The following is a 21859-nucleotide window of genomic DNA, read 5'->3' as shown; positions in this document are numbered from 1 at the left end:
CCAAAGCAGCGCCAAAGGCGCGACTGCGCCCTGCGGCACAGCACTTCTTCAACCTGCACCCTCGCAAGGGCCAGGGAGCGCTCGTTCCCGTCACCTGGCTAAAGCAGCCTCCCTAGGCCTGCTCACAGGGACCTGGGGCTGCTCCGGGGGACGAAGGGCTCCACAAGGTCGTGACACACGCCCCGAGTACAGGGGGTCACGCTGGCAGGTCACCAGCAGGACTGGCGGCCACGCAGCATAGGCGGAGACCCAGGCCCTGGCTACGGGCGGGTCACGGCGCCCACACTACCGCTAAGCGGCTTCGCTGCGTCCTCAGAAAGCAGGGGCGAGGCCGGACGCTTTCTCCACCCGTGCGTTTTCGGGCACCTCCCTGTGGCTGCACAGAGCTCCTCTTTCCCTCCTGGGAAGTCTAAGCTACGCTGCTCTGTGTCTAAAGGGGGCCAAAGCACAAGCACACTTGCTCACTCACACCAGCTAAAAGGGAGAGAGGGGAGGGGAAGACAGTCCCAGAAGAGGGAGCAAGTTCTGTGCAGCCAACCTGCCGGGGAGCCATCCCCAACGCTGAGCGGGAGAGGAAAGCGTCAGACCTGCCCCTGCACTGCGGGGAGGGCACAGGGGCCTCGACACGCCCAGGCGCTCCAGGGGTGGCACAGGGACGAAGGCCGTGACACATGCCCCGAGTACGGGGGGTCACGCTGGCCAGGGGCCAGCAGCAGGCAGACAGCTGCCGGGGCTGGGGAAAAGGCCCTGCCCTGCATAGAGGGCGGGCTGGGGGCCGGGAGAGCTCTGTTTCCCCCCTCAGGTGCGGAGACAGGGGCTCTCACCCTCCTTACAGGGTTGCCCCTCTCTCCGGGCAGCCAAAGGAGCACAACGGCAAAAGGCCAACGGCAGCAAAGACCAGCCCTGCTCCCAGGGAGGTCGCCCAGCGCAAAGCCAGCCGCGGCACCCACAAAGTGCCCTGGCCATGCCAGGAAGGCCCTTTGCCCAGAGGGCCTCTCGTGCCCCCTCTTCAGCTCCAAGCTGGCTCTTGCCTCGCCGTTCCACTCTTGAGCTCGAAGCCGCTGCTCCTGCTCCCTCTTGCCTCGTCGTCCCTCGCCTTCTGCCAAGGGACGACGACACACTCAGGCCTGAGAAGCTCCAGCTCCTGAAGGGAACTGCCACCCAACATGGAGATCCTCAAGCCGCCACCCACAGATGCCCCAGCTCCACAAAAGCCTCCAATTCCATCTACAATCTGTGCTCTTACCTCACCGTTCCACTCTCGAGCTCGAAACTGCTGCTCCACTTGCTCGCTCTTGCCTTGTTGTCCCAGAGCTTCTGCCAACGGACAACAACACACTCAGGTCTGGGAATTATCAGTTCCTTTGCCTGTATATGTCCATTGCCCAACAGCCTCAGAGGGTGAGCCTCGAACCACGCAGTTCTAAATTTTAACAGGAGGTCTTCCGACATATTCCTTCTTGGAATGGTGTATGTGAAGATTCCTCCCTGCGTGTGGACACTCCTCAGTTTCTTCTAAAGGATAAGCAAACGAGATTTGCCACCGTTTTTGGTATGGGTAAGTGTCATCAACCTATATTGAATAATTTGCTTTTTTTAGCTTTTATATAGTCCCTTCAGTGGTGCTTCAAAATAGTGCACTATACTACACTAGTTTTTATAGCTCCTATAATACATAGTGAATAATTCTGATTAAGATATATTTGTCTGGTTGTTATGATAATAAATCATATAAATTTGTATGAACATATTTGGTTTACAATCCTTTATTCTGACTGACAAAATTATATAAAGGTTCTGTTACATCTATGAATTCTTTTAGGCATAAACTGTTGACAAAGTCTGGGGCTAAGACTGGATCAGCCACACAGGTTTCTCTCTGAGGAGTTTAGAAAGCCAGGGGGTTCTTTTTCCATCTCCTGACGCAACAGGAGGGCTTTTCTAACAGCTTTTGTCTGCAGCTCCCACTCTGCCCACAAGAGTACCCTTCTAAATTATCCCAGGTTTTCAGCTAAAAATGTTACCTACATCCCTTCTAAGTTATCCCAGATTTTCTGTCAAACATGCTTCCTCTGACTTCTATGTTACAACAGACTCTCCTGCAAAACTGCTCATTTTTCCTCCAAATTACCCCAAAATCACCCATGAAAAAAATGCTAATTTGTTTGATTTAAATTGCCTCAGGTTTTCTGCAAAAAAAAGTGACTCCTGACCCCCCTATAGACTACCTCAGATTTTCCCTCCAAAACATCCCCTAGCTGTGTCCTAAAGGGCACCTAAGGTTTAATCCCAAAATATGTTTGTTCTGACCCCTATAGATTATCTCAAGGTTTCCCTCCAAATGTCCCCTACAGCTTATCTCAGATCCTGCACCCAAAATATCCATTTTGTCCCCACATACTTCTTCAGATTTTCCCTCCAAAATATCACCTACAAATTACCTCAGAATTTCCTTCCAAAACGTTTTATTGCATAGAGATAAATTCAGATTTTACCTTCATATATTCAGTTGCAGAATAACTGAGATTTTACCCCCAAAATGTTCCTTCTGGTCCCTAAAAATTACCTCAGGTTTTATCACAAAATTTCCTCTGCCTGTCCTCCACAAATTACCTCGGACTTTTCCCCAAAAACAATTTTTCTCCCCTAGACATCACCTCAGATTTTCCCGCCAAAAATGTCCACTACGTGTCCTCTAGAGATTACCGCAGTTTTTGTTCTCACACGGTTCAATTTTATCCCAAAACGTTCATTCCGTGCCCCACAGATGACGCCAGGGAATTCCAGCATTCCTCCCCTCTAAAGTTCTTGCTGTCCCCTCTGAGTAACTCAGCTTTTCCCCTCACAGACCGAAACACCGCGCAGTCCTGTGACAGCCACCGTCTGCTTCTCCTCCGTGTCCCAGTCCGGGGGCTGCCCTAGGACGACTCCCAGAGCGCTTAGAGAAGCGCGCCCGGCGCCTCGCCGAGAGGGGCGGACGCAGCTGCTTTGAGTTCCCGCCGACGCGGCTGAGGGGAGCGGCGGGGCGGGAAGCGCCCCCCTGCGGCGGCCATCAGGGGGCGGGGGCCGCGCGGCGGGAACCCGCCCGAGCCTCCCGTGTCCCTCAGGGCGCGCCCGCATCCCCCTCAGCGACCCTCGCGTGCCCTCAGGGACACACGGCAAACCCGCGTCCCCCGCAGTGATCGTCGTGTCCCCTCAGTGCCACGCAGGGCAGCTGCCACCGCCTCAGTTACATGCAGGTACCCGTCTGCCTCTCAGAGGCCCTCGTGGTTCCTCAGCGACACTCGGAGCACCCTGCCCCCGGCCCCTCATATGACCTTCACGTCCCTTCAGCAACATGCAGGGCACCCACCATCCGTTCAGTGACCCTCATGTCCCCCCAGAGGAACACGGGGCACCTGCTCCCCTCAAATGACCCTCATGTCCCTCTCACAGGACCACAACTGGCATCTACCTGCCCTCAGGGACGCTCAGGGCCCCTCAGCAGCACACGGGGAATCGGTGTTCCTTCAGTGACCTGTGAGGGTCACTGAGGGACGATGAGTGTCACTGACCTCACATCCTCTCAGGATCACTTGGAGCACCCTCTCCATCAGTGTTCATTCTGGTCCCTACAAATTGCGTCAGATTTTCCTTCCAAAATGTTGTATTCCATAGAGTTTACCTCATATTTTCCCTTCATCACATCCCCATCTGCACCTGTACATTACCTCTGATTTAAGCCTTAAAGTGCCACCTACTGATTACCTCAGATTTTACCTTCAAAATACCTTTTTTGTCCCCTTCTAATTTCCTTCAGATTTTCCCTCACAAATGTTCCCTATTTGTCCCATGCAGAATACCTCAGATTTTTCCTCCAAAATATTCAGTCCCCTGCAGATCACCTGGGATTTTACCCCAAAAATGTTCCTTCTGGCCCTTAAAAATTACCTCAGGTTTTATCACAAATTTTTCTCTGCCTGTCCTCCACAAATTACCTCGGACTTTTCCCCAAAAACAATTTTTCTCCCCTAGACATCACCTCAGATTTTCCCGCCAAAAATATCCACTACGTGTCCTCTAGAGATTACCGCAGTTTTTGTTCTCACACGGTTCAATTTTATCCCAAAACGTTCATTCCGTGCCCCACAGATGACGCCAGGGAATTCCAGCATTCCTCCCCTCTAAAGGTCTTGCTGTCCCCTCTGAGTAACTCAGCTTTTCCCCTCACAGACCGAAACACCGCGCAGTCCTGTGACAGCCACCGTCTGCTTCTCCTCCGTGTCCCAGTCCGGGGGCTGCCCTAGGACGACTCCCAGAGCGCTTAGAGAAGCGCGCCCGGCGCCTCGCCGAGAGGGGCGGACGCCGCTGCTTTGAGTTCCCGCCGACGCGGCTGAGGGGAGCGGCGGGGCGGGAAGCGCCCCCCTGCGGCGGCCATCAGGGGGCGGGGGCCGCGCGGCGGGAACCCGCCCGAGCCTCCCGTGTCCCTCAGGGCGCGCCCGCATCCCCCTCAGCGACCCTCGCGTGCCCTCAGGGACACACGGCAAACCCGTGTCCCCTCAGTGCCACGCAGGGCAGCTGCCACCGCCTCAGTTACATGCAGGTACCCGTCTGCCTCTCAGAGGCCCTCGTGGTTCCTCAGCGACACTCGGAGCACCTGCCCCCGGCCCCTCAAGTGACCTTCACGTCCCTTCAGCAACATGCAGGGCACCCACCATCCGTTCAGTGACCCTCATGCCCTCTCAGCGACACACAGGGCATTTGCCACGCCTTCAGTGACCCTCATGTCCCCCCAGAGGAACACGGGGCACCTGCTCCCCTCAAATGACCCTCATGTCCCTCTCACAGGACCACAACTGGCATCTACCTGCCCTCAGGGACGATCATGGCCCCTCAGCAGCACACGGGGAATCGGTGTTCCTTCAGTGACCTGTGAGGGTCACTGAGGGATGATGAGTGTCACTGACCTCACATCCTTTCAGGATCACTTGGAGCACCGTCTCCATCAGTGTTCATTCTGGTCCCTACAAATTGCGTCAGATTTTCCTTCCAAAATGTTGTATTCCATAGAGTTTACCTCATATTTTCCCTTCATCACATCCCCATCTGCACCTGTACATTACCTCTGATTTAAGCCTTAAAGTGCCACCTACTGATTACCTCAGATTTTACCTTCAAAATACCTTTTTTGTCCCCTTCTAATTTCCTTCAGATTTTCCCTCACAAATGTTCCCTATTTGTCCCATGCAGAATACCTCAGATTTTTCCTCCAAAATATTCAGTCCCCTGCAGATCACCTGGGATTTTACCCCAAAAATGTTCCTTCTGGCCCTTAAAAATTACCTCAGGTTTTATCACAAATTTTTCTCTGCCTGTCCTCCACAAATTACCTCGGACTTTTCCCCAAAAACAATTTTTCTCCCCTAGACATCACCTCAGATTTTCCCGCCAAAAATATCCACTACGTGTCCTCTAGAGATTACCGCAGTTTTTGTTCTCACACGGTTCAATTTTATCCCAAAACGTTCATTCCGTGCCCCACAGATGACGCCAGGGAATTCCAGCATTCCTCCCCTCTAAAGGTCTTGCTGTCCCCTCTGAGTAACTCAGCTTTTCCCCTCACAGACCGAAACACCGCGCAGTCCTGTGACGGCCACCGTCTGCTTCTCCTCCGTGTCCCAGTCCGGGGGCTGCCCTAGGACGACTCCCAGAGCGCTTAGAGAAGCGCGCCCGGCGCCTCGCCGAGAGGGGCGGACGCCGCTGCTTTGAGTTCCCGCCGACGCGGCTGAGGGGAGCGGCGGGGCGGGAAGCGCCCCCCTGCGGCGGCCATCAGGGGGCGGGGGCCGCGCGGCGGGAACCCGCCCGAGCCTCCCGTGTCCCTCAGGGCGCGCCCGCATCCCCCTCAGCGACCCTCGCGTGCCCTCAGGGACACACGGCAAACCCGCGTCCCCCGCAGTGATCGTCGTGTCCCCTCAGTGCCACGCAGGGCAGCTGCCACCGCCTCAGTTACATGCAGGTACCCGTCTGCCTCTCAGAGGCCCTCGTGGTTCCTCAGCGACACTCGGGGCACCCTGCCCCCGGCCCCTCAAGTGACCTTCACGTCCCTTCAGCAACATGCAGGGCACCCACCATCCGTTCAGTGACCCTCATGCCCTCTCAGCGACACACAGGGAATTTGCCACGCCTTCAGTGACCCTCATGTCCCCCCAGAGGAACACGGGGCACCTGCTCCCCTCAAATGACCCTCATGTCCCTCTCACAGGACCACAACTGGCATCTACCTGCCCTCAGGGACGATCATGGCCCCTCAGCAGCACACGGGGAATCGGTGTTCCTTCAGTGACCTGTGAGGGTCACTGAGGGATGATGAGTGTCACTGACCTCACATCCTTTCAGGATCACTTGGAGCACCGTCTCCATCAGTGTTCATTCTGGTCCCTACAAATTACGTCAGATTTTCCTTCCAAAATGTTGTATTCCATAGAGTTTACCTCATATTTTCCCTTCATCACATCCCCATCTGCACCTGTACATTACCTCTGATTTAAGCCTCAAAGTGCCACCTACTGATTACCTGGATTTTACCTTCAAAATGTCTTTTTTTGTCCCCTTCCCATTCCCTTCAGATTTTCCCTCACATATGTTCCCTATTTGACCCATGAAGATTACCTCAGATGTTGCCTCCAAAATATTCATTCAGTCCCCTGCAGATCACCTGGGATTTTACCCCAAAAATGTTCCTTCTGGTCCCTAAAAATTACCTCAGGTTTTATCACAAAATTTCCTCTGCCTGTCCTCCACAAATTACCTCGGACTTTTCCCCCAAAACTAATTTTTCTCCCCTAGACATCACCTCAGATTTTCCCGCCAAAAATGTCTGCTCTGTGTCCTCCAGAGATTACCACAGCTTTTGTTCCCACAGTCCATTGGGAATAAAAGTCCTCAACTTTACCCCCAAAATGTTCGTTCCATGTCCTCCAGGTGACTCCAGAGAATTCCAGGGTTCCTTCCCTATGAAGTTCTTTCTCTCCCCTCTGAGTTACCTCAGCTTTCCCCCTCACAAACTGAAACACCATGCAGTCCTTTGATGGTGCAGACCCATCGATTTTTTTACCATAAATTCCCTGTTCTTGGTTTTTCAATTGTCCAGAACCATTTCTCCCCAGTGTGACATTTCTTACAGTTCTTCCATTCCCACCCCACAGGTTTCCAATCCCTGTTTTACATATCCATTTCAGCTGTGCATCACAGTTTTACTTCTCCTACCATCTGTCTTCCCCATTATCCTGTCGTATTTTCTCCCCTTAGCATTCAAGTAATCTTCTTCCAGCTTGCTCTGTCATTTCCTATGAACATCCCCAATCACACCCAAAGCTTTACTTTCCCCTTCATGAAAATAAAGCACTTTACCCTTCTGGATGCTCTCTGGACAAACTGAGTTTGGGAACAGGCTGGTAGCACTCTGAGTCTGGGTGACTGCCTGTAGCACTCACAGGTGACCCCATATCCATAACCATTGCCAGGACTGGAGATCTCAGTCAACATCTTCAGGACATCTAATAACTAAATAGGTATCCATTACAGATGTGCAAATTTTTTTCTTTTTTTTTAAGGCTGTAAATGTGAACACTTTTGTACAGTGTTGGTACAGAAGAGAGAGTGTCCATCTGAAGCAAAGGCTACCACCATCATCCCCCTGGTAATTTTTAACCTTCACTCCAGACTTCAGGAAAGTTAGAGACAGGTTTACCATAGTGCTCTGAAGGCTTGTTTGTACCTCGAGAGCACTGTTTAACAGCCTCATCTCTAGGATGGCTCTCTGCCAGAGAAACTGCCAGAGAGCCGAGCCCCGTGGAGACAAAGGCACACTGCAAACCCTCACACGGCTTCAGAGCTGCTGGAAGAGGAGAATGTGATCCACTGACTTGTTCCCAAAATAGCACCTGGTGGGAGGTGAGTGACTGTCTGATACCTGTGGTGTTTCCATTACCGATTGAGCTGAAATCTGTTGCCAGGAATCCTGGGGTGGTTTCCTTGACAACCAGAAGAATTGCACAACCGAGATGTGTTCAGGTGCTTTTTTAATTCCTCTGAAACAATGAGCTGCCCCACCAGAACTCAGAGAAATAAAACCTAGGTGTACAACCAAACGGTGAACAGCATTTATGTTGTCAAGGGCAAATTTGAGCTGAGCCTGAAATCTGCTATGAAACAAAGCCTTAAGAGAGCAGGCAGGCTGGAACTATTTCTCCTATTCAATAGGGCAGAGATCTTTAAAGATTATCTACTTTGCTATTTTATAGCCTTTAGATTAGAAACTGCAAGAGATGGAAGGCATTTCCATGATATATATAGATAAATCTAACATTGAAATAATTTGAATGTCCCTATTAAATCCAAAGCCTTCAAATTTCAAAGTTTATTGCAGACAATGCACTGTTCATCAGAAGCACTAGGGGCATTTATTGAAATCAGAACATATGGAGGAATTATTTAACAATACAGTGTAAATTTTGAGCCAAGACATACAACATCAATAGAAGTAACAGTATACTGTTACTCTTTGTTTGTACGTAGGCATGGCCACAAATTTTCTATGGACAGTAAATTCACTGAAAAATTCATATTTTCGTGAATTCAAGTTATACTGAGAAGCATTTTAAACCCAATTATGGCCAATATTTTTTGAAGGAAGAATTCCATTAAAAAATATAAAATTTATTACATAAGAATTTCAAAAGGAAATGTTCTTTTAGGTTTCAGAGTTTTTTGCATTTTGTTTGACAAATTACCTACTCTTTAAGAGAAAAAAAAAAGAAAAGAGACCCCAAGAAGTATCACGTGCAATAGACTGACAAGTAGTTTTAAGACCGAAAATATCTAGGGGATTTTTTTGGGCTTTTGTTTTCAGCCCTTTTAGATGAAGCACCAAAATATTATTATTTTACTTGAACACGGAGTTTTGTTTTTCTGCTTATTAAATAGCCAGAAACATCCATTTCCCTTTGTGCTTGGGAGGAATAAGCACATGTGAGGAAGGTAAGGAGAAATTGAAGGGGATGCCATGGATCACATAAGCAAAGTAGATGGAATAAAGAAAGGATATATCAAAGATGACAAATGTAAATGTTTTTGAACTCTATCTGCTGACATTAGGATACCTCACAATCATTTGCTTTCAGACCTTTCTGATAACTTTGCTCTTTCATTAATTCCTTTTCACTGAGGTAAGAGGGAATTACTTTGTTTAGTGATTCTCTAAAGATCCAAGAAGGCTAAATATCCTAATAAGGCAATTTTATTTCACAAATGATACTGTATTCACCAGTACAATGAAATTGTAATGTTTTCTGCAGTAGGCCATGTCCCTAGCAATGGGGTATGCAACATCCTAATCCAGAGGCAATTTTGGGAAAATGAGCTTGTCCTTTCCTAGAGCTAAGTATCAGTCAGTGGAAAATCACCAAATAGATTGTTACTCTTAGAGAATATTTAATATCCCAAGAAAAAGAGAGAAGAACCCTGATCACTGACTTGCTCTGGGGTAAAATTCCCCATGAGTTCTGCTCCCATGGGCTGTTAAGCTGTCGAATCCCTTGAACATATTAAAGGTATAAAGCTTGTGGCCTGGCCACTCTGAGGTGAGAGTCTCCAATCCAGTCCTTCTCTGACTGAGCCTTCAGGCTGTTCATGGCCACTGTGTCCTGCAGTGGGCTCTGTGTGTTCCCAAGTCTTGCTCGTGGCAATGTTGGCAGAGAAGTCAGTCCTGCAATGGAATATGTGACTTGCCAAAGCAGTGCAGCAGAGCCTGGTTTAACAGGAGAGGTTTAACACACACTGCAGCAGGTCTCTCTGATGCTCCCTTCCAGCCTCTGCACAGGTGGGATTTATCCTTGGGAGTGAGCTTCTCTGTATGCCCTTCTGTCATAGGTTAGCAAGCAAACCACTACACCTTCTCGCTCCAGACTTTATGTCCTTGAAGCTTTTATGGATGTACCTCGAGGAATTTCTCCCATCCTAGTCCACTCACCAAGAACTGCTCTGTTTCCATGCTCGGGGGTTTGCAATAGTTGATACCCTCCTTTGATTGTAGGTGCAGCCTCAGGAAAGGAAATTATTCTCGAATTGTCTTCCCCCGATCAAAATCTTTTCTTCTTCATGACAAGAGTGTAACAGATGCAGACTCTGAACCACGGTGCCAAGGATGTCTTCTGCTCAAAAGAAAGAACTCTCTGCTGCAGCATCAGAAAAATCTTGCAAATAACTTAATCAGCTGTTCTTTTGCCTATATTACTTAGCAACTAATTAAACATACAATGTAGAAGTGGCCTTTAATTTCCTGGCATTCAGGAGATGTTTTAGGACAAATCAAACTGTCTGCTTATTCCAGTTTACAGAAGGTCACTGCAGCAGGCACTGACTCAAACTCTGACAAAGTGCACTGCCACATAACATCCTGAAACAAGCAGTGAGAGGTCCCAGAAACCCCCTTCCATTTCTATTTCTGTGGGTCCTACTGGTTTAGAGAGAAATTAACATGTGCTTTTCCCTCAGTGTTAGGGCCCTCTGTTCATTTGCAGCATGAAAAGTTCTCTAAGCTTTTAATGTAGGTCAGACTCCACTGTTCATGGTGTATTCAACCAAGATGCTGCTATTAAGCTTCCTTTTAAAACATTCTCATTTCCCCAGCCAAGAGCCCTGGCTCAGTGCTGTAATTATAAACTTCAAGTTCCAAAATTAGCAAGTGGTAAAGGTGAAAAAGGATAGAAGCACAACACACCCATGATTCATTATTTGTTGAGTGAGGTCCAACATTGGATGGGAAAACTAACAAGTGCTTTGTGCTTCGAGCTGACTCAACAAAATGCATGGAAAGGGCAATTTTCATTGGATGCACAGCGAGCAGAGCTCCCACTCCAAAAGGCAAAGATGCTCCTCTTGCATTAGTGTGGAACTCTGGTGGCTTCAGCTCATGAGGGACCTCTGCCAGATCTCTGCAGGGAGAGATACTGCAAGGACAAGCATCAGGTGTTCAGACAACTCAAGCGTCTGGCAAAGACCAAAGCAATGATTTCACAGAAACAATACAACTTCTGTATGTTGGAAATTGAAATATTGTAATATTTTTTCACTTAGGACAGCAGTTCTTTAACAGTAGAAGAATTCAGGCAAAATATAACAATATATTCTGGGAAAAGCTGGTGGATGTGAGGGAGGCCTTTTCCTAATCCTGAAGTGAGCTTTCCTAATCTGAAGACCTTTCTTCTTCCATAATAAACAGGCTTTGTTAAAACAACAAGGGAAACGCATTAATTTAATGTTTTCCTTTCTTGCTGCTTGACTGCATTCCTTTGCTTTTATCATGAGCAGTAATTCCCCCTCACACACCCCCTGCTTCAGCCAGTGAGTTTCCACATTACTATCATAGGGCTTGAGTGCTGTTTAGCATGGAAACAGCGTCAGATTACCCAGCTTAAAATAATATTTTGCCAGGGTTCAATAATTGTAGTCAAAGGATGCTTTATTTGTATTTCAGGTAGTAAAGTACTAATTTTTCCTCTTTATACTTGAGGGGAATTTTAAAATCCTGGGTTCAGAACAAGCAAAGCCTTTGTGTTGCTCAGGAGATCTGAAGTGTGTTTAAAAAAAAAACCAACAACCCAACATTTAAAATCTTCAAGGGTCCAAGTCATACCTGTCCTGTCAGAGCTGGAGCTTAGCACAGAGAGCAGGAGGCAGCCCATAAAGGAGCCATTGTGTGGGGAGCAGCAGGACACAATTCTGCATTTATGGAGGATTGACTGTTCTCTCCATTTTTTAATCAAGCTTTGTCTCTGAGTACCACGGTCAAATATCCCAGCGGCACCTTTGCCTTTCAAGTGCATCCTTCACTTGATTGTCAACATAATCCATCCTTCTGTAAAGACACTCCAGGCTTTGTTTTATTAGTGAGGTCACCTTCTTTCCTCTCCACTAACCACCCTCACTGCCTTGAACTGGGCTGCTTTTTCAAGAGACCAGACTGATTTCTAGTGCCAGTTTTATCATTAATTTTCTCTTTCTCAGCATAAGAACAATGACTAAATAGATCTATGTTTTTAAAAAGTTTAGCTTTTTGTGTCCTTTTTTTGTGTCTTTTTTTTTGTGTCTTGCAAAATGATCAGTTTCTGGAGGCATCTTGGAACTTAAAAAGAAAAAGGAAGGTATAATTGCTGTTTTGCTTCTCTCCAAGCACTCTTTTTCATATGCAAATTTGGGAGAAAAAACCGTGGTGAGCAAGGTCTGCCTTCCATAGGTGCTGAGTGCCAAGGTGCTCATTATAACACCTTTTACACTGCATTATTTGAAACTGATTTTCAATCTCTTTGCAAATATTCCGGGAGTCGTGGGCAAATTTTCTGTATTTTGATTAATCCCACTGCCTACCAGTAGGTACGTACCTGTATTCTACCTGTATTCTTTTGAAACCACCAATTTCCACAAAGAACAAACAGAACCTCCTCAGGTAATGGAGTCCTGCTTACTCTGTCTTTAAGTTTTAGACAGAAAAAGCAAAAATTCAGGTTGGGAATGATATTCTCCATTGAGAATGGTTTGGGAATGGTATTCTCCAATTTAGTAATCCCACTAAAACCACTTCTTCCTCCCTGGGGTGGGATGGAGAGGAGAACTGGAGGCACAAAAGGTAAAACTCTCAGGTTTTTGTCTTCAGCTTTGAACTTAAGTTTTGTTAAACATTATGCTTTTAGTTTCAGCATCAAGAAACCTTAATTAAGAGAACCCTTTAAATTGTATGGTGAAGATACACAATGACAGCTACGTGTAATTTCTAAATACTCATGGGTTTAACTGATGTTCTTCACAAAGTTTGCAATGGAAGCACGAAATAATTCCGAAGAGTTCCTCTGCAGTGTGTTCATCATGGGCCAGGCTCCCTCTCTCATAAACAGACTCTGCCTGGAAACTGGAATTACTCACTTAACACAGCTTTGTTTAAAAGCCTTCCCTTGGCACCCCCATCCCCCAGGAACCTTCCAGCAGGGAGAACGAGGATGTTTTGGCCCTGTTTCACTTAAGAATATGCCTAATTTCATCACAGTCAGCAAAATACTTAGGCACATGCTGTGCTTTATCTTTTATTTTCTTTTTAAAGTGGCCTTTTTAACTTTGTTAGCCCTTAGCTCCTTTTTCAGAAAGTGGAGGGATTTACAAGTGGTTTTATATCCCTTAGAGTTCTGTTAAAACAGAAACCAGTTTTTTACTTGTGTGAATCAATCCTGAAAGTGAAAAAAACCCAACCAAAACAAACAACATGCATGCAGTATTTTTTTCTGAGGACAAAGATTTGCAGGACATAACAACTTCTCAGACAAGATTTCCAGCATGCAAACCCTTCTTCAATTCCAATACAGGAGTTCTGAAGAGTACAAGGCGTTTGTCAATTGAGTTTTATTAAGCCAAGCATTGAGACAGATCCTGTAATGCCCTGGGAGCCCCAGCCTGTTCCATGGACCTGGAGGTTTTGTGAGGTTGCCTTCTCTCCCATATTACTGGAGCAGGCCCTGCAATTCCTTTTATTTTTCCCTCATTTCCCCTCCCTTTTACTAGAAAGATAGCTCTTATGCCTTCCCTTGAATATTTTATAATCATTTTACAAAACTGTACTTTCGACCAGACTCATATCATAACTCATTCCTCCTTGCTCCCGTTGATGAGTCATAAATGGGATATAAAAGCTCCTGGTTTCCCGGAGAGAACACAAATTTTAGGTAACTGCTGCTAGTTTCATGTCCTAAAATGCAACCCTTATCAGATTCAGCAAAAGTAAATCAAGGTGCAAACAGACAGTAGGAAATAGCCTTGTTTTGACAGGAACAGGAATAACCTGCCGTGTGTTTGTTCCTGAAGAAAGAAAAGGCAGCTATTGATTGAGTCCAGCTCACTGGGATGATTCAAATTAAGCACCAGATTGAGGTCTTGATGTTCAGATCTCAGTCACAGAAACTTTTCTGAGAGCTTGCATGCAGAGCTGCTTATATCACTTGCAAATATGCATTCATTGCTTTTCTGCTTGTCAGAAGAGAGAAATAGCTCAGAAATAGCTCAAAGACACAAATAAAAGCTGTCAAATTTGTGTTTGAAAGACACAAATAGAAGCTGTCAATTGTTTGGTTTTTTGTTTGTTTACAAGAGGGCAAACAGGGACAAGGAGCTGGAAGCCTGGGATAAAGGTCAGAGAGAAGAGGTTGGGAGAAAAAGGCAATGAGAAGAGGAAACTGAAAAGGGGATTGTTCAGAGGAAAAGGAATTTTTAACCCTAAAGGAGATACTCTAGAGCTGAAATAAATGCAGGACTCCTAAAACTCAGCAGGCCTTTACAATCTGCATGTATTTATGCAACCCAGTGAGAAAAGGCACAGTTCATTTCCCTCTAAGGTCTGGACTCACATCTGTGCTGAGCAGTAAAGATAAAAACCAGAGATTCCTACCCGAGGTCTGGAGCTGCTAAATAACTAGAACATCCTAATTAGCCAGCGTACCTTAAGAAGTTTATCAAAAGTTATAGAAAGAGCCTAACTTATATTTCTGACTGTAAAACGTTTATTTAAATAGATGTCATTACCCAGGACTTTTTTTTCAATGTGGGTTAGAAAAAAACCAAGCACACTTTAAATGTGCTGTAAATGGTATATTCTCTTTACATATTCTTGCAGTTACTCCACGATCTGCTGTTCAAAATGCTCCACATTTCAAAAAGGCTCCAGGCTCTAGATCTGTAAGACCGACCTTTGTAAGAAAGTTTTGAAATATTAAGTATTTTCAAATATATAATCTGCTTTTCCCATAATAATTTTTCATTTATAGACTATAAATAACAAGAAACTCTTGCTACTTTTACTTGTTTCTGCCAAAGTTTCTGTGTGTGGATTTGACACTTAAAAGTTGGATCATATGTGGAGAAAAGGAAACACAATCCCTTTTCTGAGGACAGCGATCTTTTCAGGGAGTTTCCCTTCTCAGGAATATAAGAGCTATTTTCATTCTAGAAATGATTGACTTATCCTCTTCAAGTGGCAAGTATCAACTGGAAACAATTACCTTTGGAAAGAGGAACTTTTCAATTTTAGGACGAGTGAGCACCATCTGTAATTTCGTGCCTTCAGGCTGCCTTAACTAAGAAGTTCAATAAGTTAAAGCCAGGAAAAGGGAAGAGGGGAAAAAAAATCCCAACCAAGACAAAAAAAACCCCAAAACTTCAATTATTTCCAGCAAAATGAGTATTTTAGCCTTTTGTCTGCACACAGATATTATGCTTGTGGGATGGTTGCAAGTAGTGCTCTTTTTTTTAGCATTTTCTGAGTTTGTTTGAAATGTCAGTGCTACAGCATTGTGAGGATGAAGTCCAGATGTCATCATTTTGAAGTCCAGGGCAGATGATGGATGATCCTCAACACTGTTTATAAACAGAGGGCAAACACAAGCCAACATGACAGCCTGGCTTGTCTTTCATTATAGAAACTTAAAAAAAATACAACGGATATTGGTTCATTCAGAAGAGAGTTCTAGAAATTTCATTTTTAAACAAGTATCATTTTACATTAAAAAAAAAAGCCCCAAATAATCACACAGAAAGATTTGCCCCTCACACAAAGGAAACGTTTCTTTTTTGATCTTCATACAAAGCATTTCAGCAACTGGCAAATGGCAAAACATATCACTTCTGTTAGAACAAATAACAGAAAATGGGCTCTTGTCTGAATCTTTTCCTAACTCCAGCATATAAACATCTTGTTGGTCTGCAAAGAGGGCCTGGCAATATCACAAAAACAGATTTTCTGAGATGGTTTTCAATCCCACTGTTTAGGACAGGACTGGAATTACCATTTTCATGCACAAAGCATGGTTTGGAAGTGTTTTAACGCCTCACCTCCAAAGCCACCAGAGTTAGAACAATTTTTCTTTTTTTTTTTAATAGATGCAAAATAAATTAACTGAATTGTATGCAGTACAGGTAAATAGTGTTTGTTAATATTTTTTATTATGTTACATTAGGTTGTTATGTTATACCTTATAATTGCTAATCTAATTCAGGCCTTAATTACACCTTAGAATTGCTGATTTTAATCAGGCATCAGTGGTATTTTTTCTCCCATCTATTGTTTGCTTGCTTTTTCCAAGAATTTTTTAATCTTCTGGATGTCTTGTAACGCACCTCACCCTCTGCTTTCTCCAAATGCAATTCTTAGCAAAGAAACTGCCTGAAATTGGTTAACATCAAGGTTTTGATGTTGCATCTAAACATTCTTTATCTGATCATGCATGAAATTCAACAGGTTTGGGGGGGTTTTGTTGGTTTTTTGGGGTTTTTTGGGGGGGGAGGGTTTATTATGGTGGTTTTCCTTTTGAATTGAGCATATTATCTCACTCCCGAGGGTTTTTATCGCAGCCACAAAGAGGAGTTCCCAGCCCTCACAGATTCAAGGGTGGGGAGGGTGGAACAATAAGAGGCAAACAGAGAAGTGATGTGACCCAAGGGCTGCACAGCTCCATTCTTTCCTGGGGAAGGGGAAGACCTTGATCAACAATTAGCTATCTAGAGACCTTGCAACTTGGGAAAGCAAGCAAGGCCAGAAAAGATAAAGAACAATGCAGGATTTCTCTGTTTCTCTTGTTTGCATGCCATTGTGGGGCCTGGTATATTCAATTTTCTGCCAGTTTTCCGCACTCTTTGCCTCATCCTATTATTATTACCCTTGAACTTAATGGTGTTCATCCCATAACAGCAGTGCCTCTAAAGGAACACACCTGCACATCAAGACACAATTTGCTCTTTTGGTGATAGTAAATACCTCTTAAGGGAAGTAGGAAGAAGCTTCTTTAAACAAACATAGAAAGACTAATGTGTCTGAATGAAAGGAAACAATTTTCAGAAGCTTAGTTCACATTTTAATAAATTTTGTGTGTATAGTAGCTTACTTGTCATTAAAATCATGCAAGAAAGGCATCAAAATATTTTAAAAATTCTATCCTGCTGGCTTTCAGCGAGAGGTACTTTCTAAACTTCCAAGTCAGCTGTGAAAGAGTATAATGTTACCACCTGATAATGCCTTGGGATTTAGCTCTTTAAACTCCCTCTGTCGCCATGGCTGCTCTCCCAAAACCCCAGTAATGCCCTTTGGGTCCTTCCCAAGGACCTCTTGCCCTGTTCCCAGGAATGATTTGGGGTGGTATAGAATAAACTCCAGGTCCTGGCCATGACCCCTCATGGCTACTGAAAAAATTAAGCCTGTCCTGGCTCGAACTAGGACTCCCTGTTTTATAATTCTGCATTTGTACACCACCCCAGGAAGAGCTTCGAACAGTCCTTCCAGACTCTGTGCCTTGCTCTGAGCCACTCTGTCACTGTGCCCTTCCTCACCCATGAAAAGGGGAGAAAATAATTTGGAAAAAGTTCTTCGGCTGAGATTAGGACAGGGAGATAACCAGTTATCATCAAAGGCAAAACAACCTGGGAAAAATTAAATTTATTCCCAAATAAAATTGGACAGTGCAAAATCAAGACAAATTGAAACAGGAACTTCCACCCTCTCCATACCCACAGTTCCTTCAGGGTTCTTCACCTGCTCCACCGGGGTCTTCAGGTAGCTGAGGCAAAGCTTTTACTGTATGAGAGCAGTGCTTGAGCTCAACAGTGTATTTTAATGCTTTTATCAGAAGCATCTGAGAACAGACTGTAGCACAAACACAGCCCTGTTAACACCACTCCTCTCACCTCCCAGTCAAAGTGCAGGGAGAAGAATAAAAGCCGGGAACTGTCCCTCACTTTAAATACTCACAGCATGCCTGGTTTACCTGGTTTTTTAAGAACTGAGTACCAGCTAAGACAGAAGATCTGACACTTTAGTGTGACCCAGTATTGAGCTCTTACATAAGTTTTCATTTCTGTTTACATGATTTTCTTTGCTCCACCCTCTCCTCCTCCTCTGTATCACTTGTCCATATCCTTCTGCAATTCAGTTTGGTTTCAAGTTATGTAAAATGTTTTCATCACTCACTGCTATGAGCTATCATCTGAGTGTGCAATGTTGTTCCAGGCCAGAGTCTCCAGAGAACATAAACCCTCCAGAAGAAATGGGATTTCTTTGATGTCACTGCACTGGGAGGAGGAAAGTGGCCAAGGCATCCTTTGAAGGTACCCTGTTCAACCAGGATGCTTCCAAGTGTCCTATTTGCAGCCAATTCAAAAGAACATGAGGCAGCTCTGAAGTCCTGGTTTTTTCTTTATAAGAACACCACACTTATTCAAACCAGCCAAATGTTTTTCTCATATTGATAAGTGCTGAAACAATTAGAAAACTTGCTACATATAAAGATGCAATTAACAGGCAGCAGATAATCAAAATTCCAAGGAAATTTTTAGTGGGAATAAGGACATGAATAACCCTCTCACAGAATTCTAAAATCAGTGAATTTATTGCAGGTCCTGAGTAGCTCAGATTCCCAGGAAGCACAAGTTACAACACGAACATAAACTGCAAGTAGAGTAAAGGTAAAGACATTAGACATGAGGGTTCAAAAATCTGTTCTCTACATTTTTCTTTTTAAAGGATCAATTTGACAAGATCAGCTTTAACACAACCATCTTAAAGACAGTGTTACAGATCATGAACCCCAGAATCTCCTCACAGATGTTAATCTAGGAATATTATTCAAGAGCAGAAAACATCTATTCAACACCTTCTGTTACCTGTTACTAAAGTACAACCTCCTCCCCAACCTGACAGCACTTAAAACAGGAAAGGACCTGGCTCTGTGTGAGCCCTGCTCAGCAACAACGAAAACATTTCTGTATTATCAACCCTGTGCTCAGTACAAATCCAAAATGCAGCCCCACACCAACCCCTGGAAAGAAAATGACCTCAGCCAAAACAAGCACACGTGCAAAAAAGCTTCCCAAGATGAATAATACATGTACATAAATACATGCATATATATATATATATATATATATATATATATAAATATCTCGGATTTGTTGGCTTTTTAAAATGTTTTAACCTTAAAAAAGGCTTTCTGTCGTTTTTTGGTTTTTGGTGGTTTTTTTTTTTTTTTCATGAGAAAGGTGTGAAAGGCTGGTCTGACTCGTGCTCTCCTAAGAAAGGGTTGTTGATATTATGAGGTCCGACTGCCTCCTTGAGAGCTGGCAGAGGCGCAAAGATCCAGCCAGGGATGCAATGAGCTGAGCTGCTCCAGGCCTGGCCATCCTGGCAGACGATGCTGTCCTGCCTTTTGTCCAGCTGGGAAGGAGCAGGTGTTCTCCCAGTTCATGCTGGCCTCTCACCTGGACACCAGATCCAATCCAGCCGGGTCAAACCAGGTGAGAGTCCAGCCTCCCACCACATTTTACCATCTAAATGACCAGTGGCAACAGCCTCCGTGTGGGAATTGACAGAAGAGACCAAGTTTCTGCGTTTGAACCTGTACAGTTCACAGATACTTCAGTAAAGCCCGGGCTCATTTGTGATGCAAATTATCGATTTTGGGTTTGCAACTGCACCCTTTATAGGGGAGGGGAATCAGCCTTTAGCAAAGCAGAGTAGGGGCCAGAAATAACTTCAGTAGGCACAGTGAGTGTTATCTGGAGTAACAAATTCAAGAGGAATGAACTGTGCAATTACAGGACAGAAGAGGTTACTAAATTGGGAGGAGGTGTTGACTCCCTCTTAGGCAGAGACACCTTGCAGAGAGACTCAGACAAATGAGAGGGCTGGGAATCACCAACTGTGATTTTAGGAAAAGTTTCTTCACTGACGGTGGCTGAACACAGGGAATGGTCACAGCACCAACGTGAGAGAACTCAAGGAGTGTTTGGACAATGGTCTCAGGGATGCACAGAATGGGATTGTCGAGGTGTCTGTGCAGGGCCAGGAGCTTGGCTCCATGATCCTTGTGGGTTCCTTCCAAATCAGGATATTCTATGATTCTACAATTCCATGACTCTAGTTTTGACAGCAGCCTCCCTGAAATTGAACCAGGAGATTGCTTGTTGCTATATGGAGTTTTGCATCATGAGATTAACATTATGGAATGTTTATATATTTATACAAAATACAGGACACTGCCCAGACCACTGTGACCATGGTTTGACTGGAGCAGGATGTACGTGCACACCTCTTGCAGAGAACCCACATGCCCAGGATCAGTTCCCACCTGGCTTAAGAGCAGAATGCTTAATCTGGGATCTTGCTTCACCCACAAGCTTGCTATGTTGACAGGAATTATCTTGTTACAGGAACAGGCAACAAAATCATAAATCTTGTCTTGCAGAGAGAGCTCCATGCCTGAGGAAGACTGTGTGACCTTTCTTTCTGCCATGAAGGATCCCATGTTTGGGCAAAACATCTACTCTGAATGGCTGCCTGCATGTCAGAGTCCTTTCCCCACCCTGTTTCTTGAACATTTTGACAGGCTGTTATTTTTTATCTCATCCGATTGGATTTTATGGTGGGAAGGGGGAGAGAGGTGATTGTATGATTTTGTTTGAGATTTCAGAGCAGTTTTAATACTGATGAATTTGACGGGAAAACTGTATGACAGCAAAAATAACAACGCATTTCCTCCCATGTTTTATATGAATTAGCATAATACACAGTTCTAAACCTGCTAATCCATGTCTGACTGCCATTACCAGCTCTGAGCTGTGGGATTCCAAAGTGCCTGATGTTTACAAGAAACCTATATATGGCTTTTGCACTGTAATTTTTCACGAGAAGAAAAATACATTTTTTTCTCTGCTGATAAAGATATTTCTGCAAACACTGCACTACTTTTCCAACTCTTGATCCAGTTAAACCCAGTAGCAGGTTATTACCTTGGTGCTGTGTATGCACATGAGCTACTGTAGATATTTATAAACACTAAATGCTTTCCTTTTCTCTCTCAAATTTGAGTGATGAAAAGCCAATGATCACTGCATTCACAAGTATATCAGCTGCCTGATATGTCTGGGAATTGCAGAAAGTTTATGACTTCAGTTTCTCCTGTGCTTTTTGGTTTTTTATTCACATTAACAAACTCTCTGTTTTCAATAGTTACCACTCACCTCATATTTCCCACTGCAGAAGAAACTACGATTCCATCATTATCCATTAACCAAACTGCCTTTCTCCCTTGCAGTGATTCTTAACACATTGTTGAAAAAGAAAATATTACCCAAGATTATTATTCTCTAAACCATTGTTCAACATTGAAAAAATACCACTTTTTAAAATACCAGCATTATTAAAGCATGACTGAGTGAGGTCTGGTTTCCCAGGCAAGCTCCAATATTGCACCACCTCATTTAAATCCACACAGGCCAAGAGATGCCAGTGGGAAAGAGACCAAGCACAAGAGTGGGACTTTATGAATTCTAATGTGGGACTGAAGCTGTTATTTTACTTACAGTTTTTGAAAGACTTCAGTCACAATGCATAAAACAAACCTGGCATTTAAAATACAGGGCCTTCCACACTGGGCAGATCTCCTGAGGCTGACATAAGAATACATTATCTCTTAAGCCTCTATTTCAAGCCTTTCTTCCTCCCTTATTTCAGTTCATCATTTGTATGTATTTTAATGAAGTATTTAATTTTTAATTGTGGAGACTATTGGTTCCTGCAATATGAGTTTAATTGTTGATGCTGACATAATTATATAAAATCTGAGGCACAAAAAATACTGCGAAAAAATAAAAGCTGTGGTAAAATGGATGAGGCAAACTAAACATCCACAGAGGACAGATTTACTCCTTTATCTTCATGGCTGTGATAGCAACACTGTCCATAAATCTCACCTATGAGATTATTAATAAGAGAAAACCTTTGTTGATGGTTTGAGCA

The 21859-nt window shown here is 44.6% G+C and overlaps 1 long non-coding RNA gene across 1 annotated transcript; it reads right to left on the bottom strand.

Annotated features, from left to right (window-relative positions):
- Positions 1–1030: 1030 nt before the first annotated feature.
- On the bottom strand, positions 1031–2928 carry LOC138120012 (uncharacterized). Its single transcript, XR_011155701.1, has 3 exons — positions 2851–2928; positions 1247–1317; positions 1031–1099 (listed from the first exon to the last, which is right to left on the bottom strand). It is a non-coding gene; the product is annotated as an uncharacterized lncRNA (long non-coding RNA).
- Between the last annotated feature and the right edge of the window lie 18931 nt (positions 2929–21859).

Source organism: Aphelocoma coerulescens, chromosome 1 (assembly GCF_041296385.1).
Source record: "Aphelocoma coerulescens isolate FSJ_1873_10779 chromosome 1, UR_Acoe_1.0, whole genome shotgun sequence".
In the NCBI taxonomy this organism is placed as follows: Eukaryota; Metazoa; Chordata; class Aves; order Passeriformes; family Corvidae; genus Aphelocoma; species Aphelocoma coerulescens.
The sequence above is the reverse complement of the archived record's forward strand: the minus strand, read 5'-3'. Positions and strand labels throughout refer to the sequence as shown.